Source organism: Panicum virgatum, chromosome 8K (assembly GCF_016808335.1).
Source record: "Panicum virgatum strain AP13 chromosome 8K, P.virgatum_v5, whole genome shotgun sequence".
NCBI lineage: Eukaryota > Viridiplantae > Streptophyta > Magnoliopsida > Poales > Poaceae > Panicum > Panicum virgatum.
In genome coordinates this window covers 40,942,540-40,952,370 of record NC_053143.1, presented here as the reverse complement: position 1 = coordinate 40,952,370, position 9,831 = coordinate 40,942,540, and the positions used below count along the sequence as shown (strand labels likewise).

The window sequence follows — 9,831 nt, the reverse complement described above, 5'->3', positions numbered from 1 at the left end:
AGCATTTGGCATTCGGCAAAGAGCCGGGTTCCGTAGTGAATTCTATACGTGACTGCGCACTACATTGCAAGTTCCGGTTTATATGGATGGCACAAGGCTGGTAAATTTCATGAACTTCAGGAGAAATTTCGTAAAGAACTTGCTACAATCGTCAGATTGCGCCAAAATCGTCAGCCAGCACGGATTCTCTATCTCATGGGAAAATCAATTCCCGTGAAAAGATTTGAATTTTTCCTTTGAAAATTCCATGCGTAGCATATATATATATTTGTAATTTAAAGAATATTTTTACAACACATACTATTCAAATGTGAGGTGATTTAGATAAATAGGTACAAAGACATTTAGATTATCAAATAAAAATCACAACTAAATTAGTTTTATGAATAAACATATGAAATCAAGGCTATATTATGTTTTCATGCAAAGTGATATGTCAAAAATCATATTTAAATTTCAATATTATTAAATTTGAGATATATATATAAAAAGGGACTATGAAAACTCTTTACGGACTAATGGTTCGAGGTAGCAAATACAATCACCGACTGGCCGTTAATCGGTAAATATAGAACTATCTTTACCGATCAATGGTTTATCTGCAAAATAAGAATCACCAACTGATCGCAAGTCGGGAAGCTTTATTGACTAATTGTTCATCGGTAATGTTGGACTTTTACCAACTGATGCTTGTTCCTAATTTGGTGTCGTAGTGTAGTGGTGGCTGGTGGTGCGGGCGTCTGGCACACGGCAGCGGCAACAAGCCAGCAGCTCCGAGTTTTGTGCTGCAGTCAGCAAGGCTAGAAAACAGCGTATCATGGTGTACAGAAGCTTACACGTATAGATCAAAAACCTCATTAGTGGACTGTAAGCCTACCCGTTCTACACCATGCATCACATTACAACGCTCTTATTCGTCCTCGTCGCAATTGCCTCCTCCTCCTCGTCCCCGACCAGCAGCCACAGCCGGGCACTGGGCCAGCATCATGGCAGAAGCACTGTTGCTACTGGCAGGTGCTTGCCACACGAGAGGGACGCCCTGCTGGTGTTCAAGCAAGGCATCACCAGGGACCCAGCCGGTCGCCTCGCCTCATGGGGCGAAGGCGAAGAAGACTGCTGCAGATGGAGAGGCATCCGATGCAGCAACCGGGACCAACCGCGGCGTCATCGCGATTCAGCTTCGCAACACACATCAAGCCGATGACCTAAATCGCCATGTTTGGGACACAGCCATGGCCGGCCAGATAAGTCCCTCCCTGCTCTCCTTGCAGCATCTCGAGCACCTTGATCTCAGCGAGAACGACATCACAGGGCCGGCAGGCCGTGTGCCGGAGTTCCTGGGCCTCCTAAAGAACTTGAACTATCTGAACCTCTCTGGCACGACATTCACCGGCATGGTGCCACCCCATCTCGGCAATCTCTCAAAATTGCAGTACCTTGACCTTTCGCGTGCTGGTTCGTTCGTCCCATCGGCCGGTCCGAGCTTATACCCCACGGACATCTCATGGTTATCCAATCTGCCCTTACACTACCTCGACATGTCTTCTGTAGACCTCAGCAGGACAGTTGATTGGGCTCGTGTGGTGAACATGGTTCCTTCCTTGAAGGTTCTTCGCCTTCTTGAGTGCTCGCTTGCGAGCGCAAATGAATCCATCCCACATCTTAATCTTACAGACCTTGAGGAGCTCAATCTCTTTGGGAACTACTTTGACCACCCAGTTGCATCCTGTTGGTTCTGGAATTTGACAAGCCTTCGGTACCTTGAACTTGCGGCCACTTCTTTGCACGGTCAAATGCCGTGTGGACTTGGAGGTATGACCTCCCTCAAAGTGCTTGATCTTTCAGAAAGCATTGGGAGCATAGATGTGATGACAGAAAACATGAGAAATTTGTGCAATTTGGAAATTCTGGACCTCCACTACAGTAACTTGAATGGTGACATAATGGAGTTATAAAAAAAAACTCGGCCGGGTGGGGAAAGACCGCCCCACCGGTATTATCTAAGAGAAGACTCGGCTTCCCCGACCGAGAAAATCCCCAAACTCTGGCCCCGCCCTGACACTGGGAGACGTAACCCCTGGGGACTACCTGCCTGGGCCATGTAAGGGTCCTCAGGCCGACCTGGGGCCGGCTCACAACCAGTGCTTTGGCACACAGGGCCAGCGAGGGGATTTTTTTTTACCCTCAGCCTGAAATTCGCTCCCACGGGGAGTCGAACTCAGGACCTGAGGGGTGCCGCCGGAGTGACTAACCAACTGAGCTAGCATCCTTTGGCGACATAATGGAGTTATTACCACAGTGTTTCCCAAACAAACTGAAGGAACTGTATCTAGGTGGGAATAATTTCACTGGAACACTGCCAGATTGGATTGGGCGCCAATGGTCCAGCTTACACATTCTTGAACTCTACAGCAACCGATTCACCGGACATGTGCCCTCTGAAATTGGCATGCTTAAGGATTTACACACTCTTCAACTATATGAGAATCAGTTCACTGGACCTTTACCCTCTGAGATTGGTATGCTCAATAATTTACTCATTCTCAATCTCTCTAACAACAAATTCAGTGGACCTGTACCTTCTGAGATCAGTATGCTCAGTAATTTGACTAACATGGACCTAAGCAGCAACAACCTCAGTGGTGTTATCACTCATGAACACTTTACTGGCCTAGCAAGCTTAAGGACAATAAACTTGTCAGGTAATATCTTGAAGATTGTAGTAGATCCTGAGTGGCTGCCTCCCTTTAAACTTCAACGTGCAACTTTTGCATCTTGCCAGATGGGTCCTCTTTTTCCAGCATGGCTGCGTTTTCAAACCAATATTGATAATCTAGACATATCAAACACATCAATATTTGATAGGCTTCCAGACTGGTTTGCCACTACCTTCTCAAATGCAACAGAACTGTACATTTCAAATAATAGAATCGATGGCACACTGCCAAAGAAGTTGAAAAATATGACATCATTACGCATACTCTACTTGGATTCAAACAAGCTAACTGGTCAGATATTTGAGTTGCCGACAAACCTCTATTCACTGGACATCTCCAGAAACTATTTGTCAGGGCCACTACCACAAAATTTTGGAGCCCCAAACTTAATGCACCTAAGTCTATTTTCCAATCATATCACTGGTCATATTCCTCAATATATTTGTGAATTGAACTTGGATGCCTTGAACTTGGCTAACAATTATTTGGACGGAGAATTTCCACGATGTTTTGAGCGAATGACGGCAGTCAGGATACTAATATTGAATAACAATATGCTATCTAGGAAGTTACAATCAATTTTGGAAACGTACAGAGACCTAAAAATTCTTGATCTAGCATGGAATAAGTTCATTGGAAGCATTTCACCAACTATTACCAAGCTTGGAGGCCTATTTTATCGAAATCTGGCAGGCAATAGTATATCAGGTGCCATACCCCGCCATTTGTCGCATTTGACAAGTATGACAGGATCATATATAAATTATATAAATTATTTCATTTTTATGTGAATATGTCTGTATCCATGAAGGGGCAAGAGCGCTATTACTATAATTTAGCAATTTATAACATGGTGAGCATTGACTTGTCATCAAACCAATTGACTAGCGGAATTCCAGAAGAAACAGCATCACTAGGAGGAGTTGTAAATTTGAATTTATCAAGGAATCATTTGACTGGGAAAATTTCAGCAAAATTTGGGGACATGGATTTATTGGAATCGCTTGACATCTCAGGAAACAATCTTTATGGAGAGATCCCACTGAGCTTTTCAAAACTAACATAATTAGGCTCCCTGGACTTGTCGCACAACAATCTCATAGGAAGAATCCCATCAGGGGGGCAGCTCGACACCCTCTATGCGCAGAACCCGCTTATGTATGATGGCAACATTGGTCTTTGTGGGTATCCTCTTCAAAATAAATGCACCAACAACAATGAACCAAATCATAGTGATCCAAAGAGGGATGGACGACATGATCCTAAGTGTAGGAATGGATAGGATACGTATAATGTGGTCGATGTATTACATTGAGCCCCTTGGGCGGTATATATAGAGTACAGAGACTTGGGGGGTAAGGCACCTCCCCGATACATATGGCAGTCCGGGATTACGTATCCTAACCTACCAAATATACTCTAACACTAAGGTACTTACATTTTCCTTCGGGCTTTGCGTAGAATATGCCCTCGATCTCTGGGATGTTTTCTGTGTCATCTTATTCAAGAGATCATGAAGACTTGCTTACTTCCAACTTTAGACAAAGCATTTGACAAAGTCTACGTGTTTCTCGATGTTATGTGGCCAAATGGGGCAAAAAAGGACAGCTACCGGTTAGGCTAATTGGTAAGGTTAGGCACAAAGGCTACCTGTCACTCTACAAGTAAACTGAAGTCCTTAATTTGCAGCCATGGTGCTGCCATTGCCAGCAGATATATGAATAAATAAAAACAAGGTTGTGATTTTCTGAAGTGAGATCTATTGAATGTTGGTTCAGTTCTTGTTATATGTGTATGCTGTCAGTCTGTACTTTGTACTCAAGGTGAAGCCACATGGAGACCTATTGTCAACCACATCGATTTACCATCAGTGTGATGCATCACATTCAAGGGTGTTTATTGTGGTCGTTTACAACTATCACTGCTTATACATATGGTGTAAAATAATATTGGTCAATGCATGCAGACCGTCAGAAAAAAAAATTCTTTGTCAATCCTCGATTCCTCCAAAAGACCATGAACTACACACCATGAAGTGCACTTCTTTCTTTGTCACAAAAGGTAGCCATTTGGGGGATGAGTCTCCTCTGCAGTCACATCTCCTCTTGCTTAACGTAGTAATGGGTATAAATATTCAAGTCTTGAGCTCACAAAGAACTAAAGTCCTATTTTATATATTTTTAACTTAAGGATGATTAAGAGCTGAGTTGTATTTTGAATCAAACATTAAGCTTAAGGCTACTGCAAATTAGTAAAACACTAGCCTATCAACCCGTGCTCCCGCACGGGCTAATTAGAACTAATATAAAAATAAAATTTATAACTAATAATTTTACATCCTCTTTCATCTATTAGATATTCTAACACATGCTTTAAAATATATATTTACCATTATCTAGTTATAATAGATTTTATTTTGCATCACACCTCCATGTAAGTTTGACATATATTTAATTGAATCATTTATTTGTGAATTAATATTCTTATCACTTTCATCATACATGAATATATGTGGACAAATTTTGTAGATAGTATTTTATATAAATGACATATTAATAATGATAGAAATAGTAATTTAGAATTATATATTGGTATGCTTTAATATTTAATTATAACTATATAATTTAGATTTATATTTAGGGGTTATTTTAATTTTTAATAATGACATAATTGGATAATTTTATATACAAACTTAGGGGGTTATTTGCATTATTTTCATAATGGCATAGGTGGGTAATTTACACGACAATTAGTTGGTTATTTTAGATTTTTTTTATTATGGTGGAGGTGAGTAATTTAGATACATGTGTAGGGAGTTACTTTATTCTATTTTTATAATGGCACAGATAAGTAAATTATTAGGAAAGATAACAAATCCAATGGCTATTATAATTAGAGTTGTCAGATTGATGGCCGGATATTTCTGATTTTTGTGAGAATTTTTAGGATTTTTCTATTTTTGTAGAGTGTCCACCTAGGATCCTAGATGGCTTCATGTGGAAGCTTGAAAGGAGACTCCAATTAGTCTTCAATGGTAAATACTTTATCCAGTAAGTAGGAACAATATGATCCATATGTACATAATTTATATGACACACCCTATGCAATTAGTCTTCAATGGTAAATATTTGATTCTTGGATTTTTCTTGTTCACTTTTCCATTCGGTGATTGTTTTCTCTTGGATGCTGTTTTCTTCAGTTCATACCTTGAATAATAACTAAAAGGAACTTCTCATGTTAGCTGTTACTCATTATTATCTTACCATGATCATAGATGGCAGGGTGTTATTTAAATAAGTACCTATCTCTGTCTTGATGTACATCCATGTGTACATCCTAAAGGAAGGCACAATGTTAAGTTCTTCTGCATAGAATTTTTGTTTATTAGAAAATAATAGAAGTGTTGCATGGTTACCTTTTTGCTTGGCGTGTCAGGTCTTGCACTCTTGGTTGTAGATATTTTCAGTAAATTGCCTACAACATTTTGTACATAAAGGTATAGTGCGAGTGTAGGTGTATAGTAGTAGTGTAATAAACAAATCAAGTTAGTACCTTCCTTTGTTATTATCTGGACCGATTTGTTCAATAAGAACATCATTGCAATCTAGCTTAAAACGCGTTGGTTTCTTTTTCAATCCATAATTTGTTTCCTTCTCATTCGAGCATTTTCAGACCCATGCTCATGTATATCATCTTTATGATTTCTGAAATGTATTTCATTGATTAGTAATATGTAAGAAAAAATGACGTAGATGTTTCATTTATTTAGAATTTGAGACCTGATATTGTCTTGATTAACTTTTATTTATTTATTTGGTGTATCCGCCAGGTCCACCGGGGTGGGCACGGCGGCAAGATAGGCACCCGCCGCCAGAGGGAGACTGCAGACCCAATCGGCGGCAGCTGGGGTGAATTTCTCCGGCGGATCTACACCTGGTGTGGTGGTGGTTGGGTGCGGAGCGAGGACGGGGGCTCCTGATTCCTTCGGATGTGCAGGACCAGGGATGGGATTCAAGGGGTGCATGGAGGGCATGGTAGCAGCTTCCACTGGCGAGGCAGGGGTGGGGGACAGGGCGCCGCATAGGCGATGTCTAGCGATGTGGTGGTCGGGCATCGAACTCCACCGGCGGTTTTGCCGGTGCGGTCGGTGAGTGGGTAGGAGCGTGGATTGGATTTGGGGAGAAGACGATAGCAATCAATGGCGTGATTTCTGAAATTTTGAACAGGTTTATCCAGAAACGCTCCTACCACGCCACCGTAAAAGGTAGTAGTTGGACCGTAAAATTGTTGTTTGCATGCACTGAACGTTAATGATGTTTACCTTTAACTAGCAAGATGCCCGTAATATAAATTTTACCCGAACATATATGAGACCATCAGTTTGTGTTGTGACTGTCCATGCGAGGTATTGATTGTCCGAGTACCGATTAGTTTGTTCGTGTTCTGATTAAAATATACCAACTCACGAACCACGAAATCATTGTTTTTTTTAGAAATTGTATTAATTGTTTTTTAGAAATTGTATATATATGGTATTACTCTGCAAACACCAGTTCTACATGATTTCAAATTTTCGATTCTCTGGATCCACCTATCAATGACACGTGACCGACGAAACGGTCATCTCTTTATAAATAGGTAAAGATAAAGAAAAAGATATAGTTATAGATGTACTCTGTTCGTTCCAAAAAATCATAGCTACAGGGTTTAAATTTTGTCCAAAAAGATTGTTATTGTAGGAAGTCATCATTTTACGTTAGACTTGGTCCTCAAAGGCCCATCTGTTCCTACCTAACCCTGGCCGGAGAGGCGTCGGAGTGGGAGTGAGACCGCGGGATTGCCGTGCGGATGTATATAGGGTAGGTAGTTGTGCTAGTCCTAGGTGGTGCTCGCCGTCGGTCATCGGAGGCGGAGCTAGGGTTTGCCGAGGGGTGTTCCTCGGAGGCTTGGCTTTCCTGGCGGCGTCGACGAGGCGATGGCAACGGCGGCACAGGGGAATAAGGTTTCCAGGCCTCTTCTTCGCCCCGGTGTTGCTCTACTCCAGTTTCATCGGCGAGGTCGTGGAGATCTGCTTCGGAGCTTATGGTCGGTGAGTCTCCCTTCCTATCTGGTGGGGTGGTTGCTGGCCTTCTTTTGCTTGAAGGATGCAGCGATGGCTGCGGGTGGTGTGGCTGTTTGGTGGTGGATTCCGACTCGGTCTTCCCTCGACGGTGGTCGTCGACGGCGAGGTTGGATCCAGAACTTGGAGGAGTTGGGGCGTGTCCCCGGTCGAATGTGCGTTTCGCCGATGGCTTCTTACACCGCGACTCCAACAAAAGCCTGTGTGCGATGGGCTTCTCCGGTTCATGGCGACACTCGGTTTCTTCTTCGGCGGCGATGTCCGGCGGCGACGAGTTCGTGTGCTAGTGGCTCGCGAAGGTTCCAGGGGTCTCTTTGTATTTTTCAGTTTGTTTAGGGTCCTTTGCGTAGCTTGGTGGAAACAGTTGTCCATGTATCCTCCATGTATGTTTCTTTATTTCTTTGTGTATTTGTACTTTATCCTTAACTAAAGGAATACAGAAGCATATTATTAAAAAAACCCTAGTTTGTTGGAGCCGACCAACCCTCGGGAAAAAAACTAAAAATTAAAGAAATCAACCAAAACTTCTTCCGTGTTTAGCTCTCTTGGTGTAAAATTTTAAGTATACACACACATTTGAAGTATTAAATGTAGACTAATAGCAAAACAAATTTCAGATTCTACCTGTAAACTGCAAGATGAATTTATTAAGTCTAATTAATCTATCATTAGCAAATATTTACTGTAGCACCAATTGTCAAACATTCGATGCATGTGTCCAAATATTCGATGTGATGTTTTTGTTCAAAAACTTTTGGGATCTAAATGTTTTTTTGCCAAAAACATTTAATTTGGTGACCACCACAGCTGCATCGCATCCTCCACCTTCTCTTCCCAAATCTCTCACTCTCTCTCTCGATGGTGCCCCTGCAATTCGGGTCGCTCCCTGCTGCCCCCCTGTGCAGTCCTCTCCCTCAAATCCTCTCCTTCCATGCACTTCTCCCTCGATTCCTCCATGCTGCCCCTGGTTCCCCAATCCCGGCCTCTCGCACCCTGCTGCCTCTCTCTCCTCTCCCTCGATTCCTCTCTCTGCTACTCTTAGTGGGCGACCCGCACACGGGACGAAAGGGTGCGGCGGCGGCGGCGGGAGCAGCGGAGCAGAGGCGACCCATGCGCAGCGTTCGGGGAGCCTCGGAGGTGCCGCCCACAGGGACGCCCCTGAGCGTGGCGCACGAGAGATGCGGTGGGACGAGAGAGGCAGTGACCCGTGCGGGGCCCGCGGGACGATCGTGGTACTTTGACGATAGGGCCCACATGTCAATGACTAATGACGGATCAAAAGTGAAAATACCGAAGAAACAATCCGCTCTTTAGAATTTAAAAATAGGTAAGATTTCATTGAATGTTGTGCATATGGTGGATAGTAAATATTGGATGTGGTAGTTACGATTTTTACTTGCCGGAGTTGGGGCGGCACCGCCGGTGCGCTAAATTGTATTTAATATAAATAATAAATTAATAATTATGAAAATAGTAATTTAGAATTTTATATTAATGCGGTTTAAAATTTTATTATAATAATATAATTTTAATTCAAATTTAAGGTTTATTTTTATTTTTTATTATGATATTATTGGATAACATATATGAAAAATAAAGGTTAATTGATATTATTTTATAATAACATAAGTGGATAATATATTATGAAGATTAGGGGTTACTTTAGATTGTTTTTATAATGGCAGAGATGGGTAATTTAGACACATATTTAGGGGGTTACTTTACTCTATTTTCATAAATGACAAATATGGGTAATTTATTAGAAAAAATAACAAATTCAATGGCTAGTATAATTAGAGTTGTTGAATTGATGACCTAATGTTTCTGATTTTTATAAGAATTTGTAAAAATTTTCTATTTTTTATAAGAATTTGTAAAAATTTTCTATTTTTTAGACTGTTCATCTTCTAGGTAGCTTCACCCGGAAGCTTTAAAAGTAGCCTCTAATTAGTAATATAAACTTGTAAGGTTTTTATACGTGTCCAATAGTTTCAC

The 9,831-nt window shown here is 41.6% G+C and overlaps 1 pseudogene; it reads left to right on the top strand.

Annotated features, from left to right (window-relative positions):
* Positions 1-889: 889 nt before the first annotated feature.
* LOC120645731 lies at positions 890-6,696 on the top strand (annotated as a pseudogene).
* Positions 6,697-9,831: the final 3,135 nt, after the last annotated feature.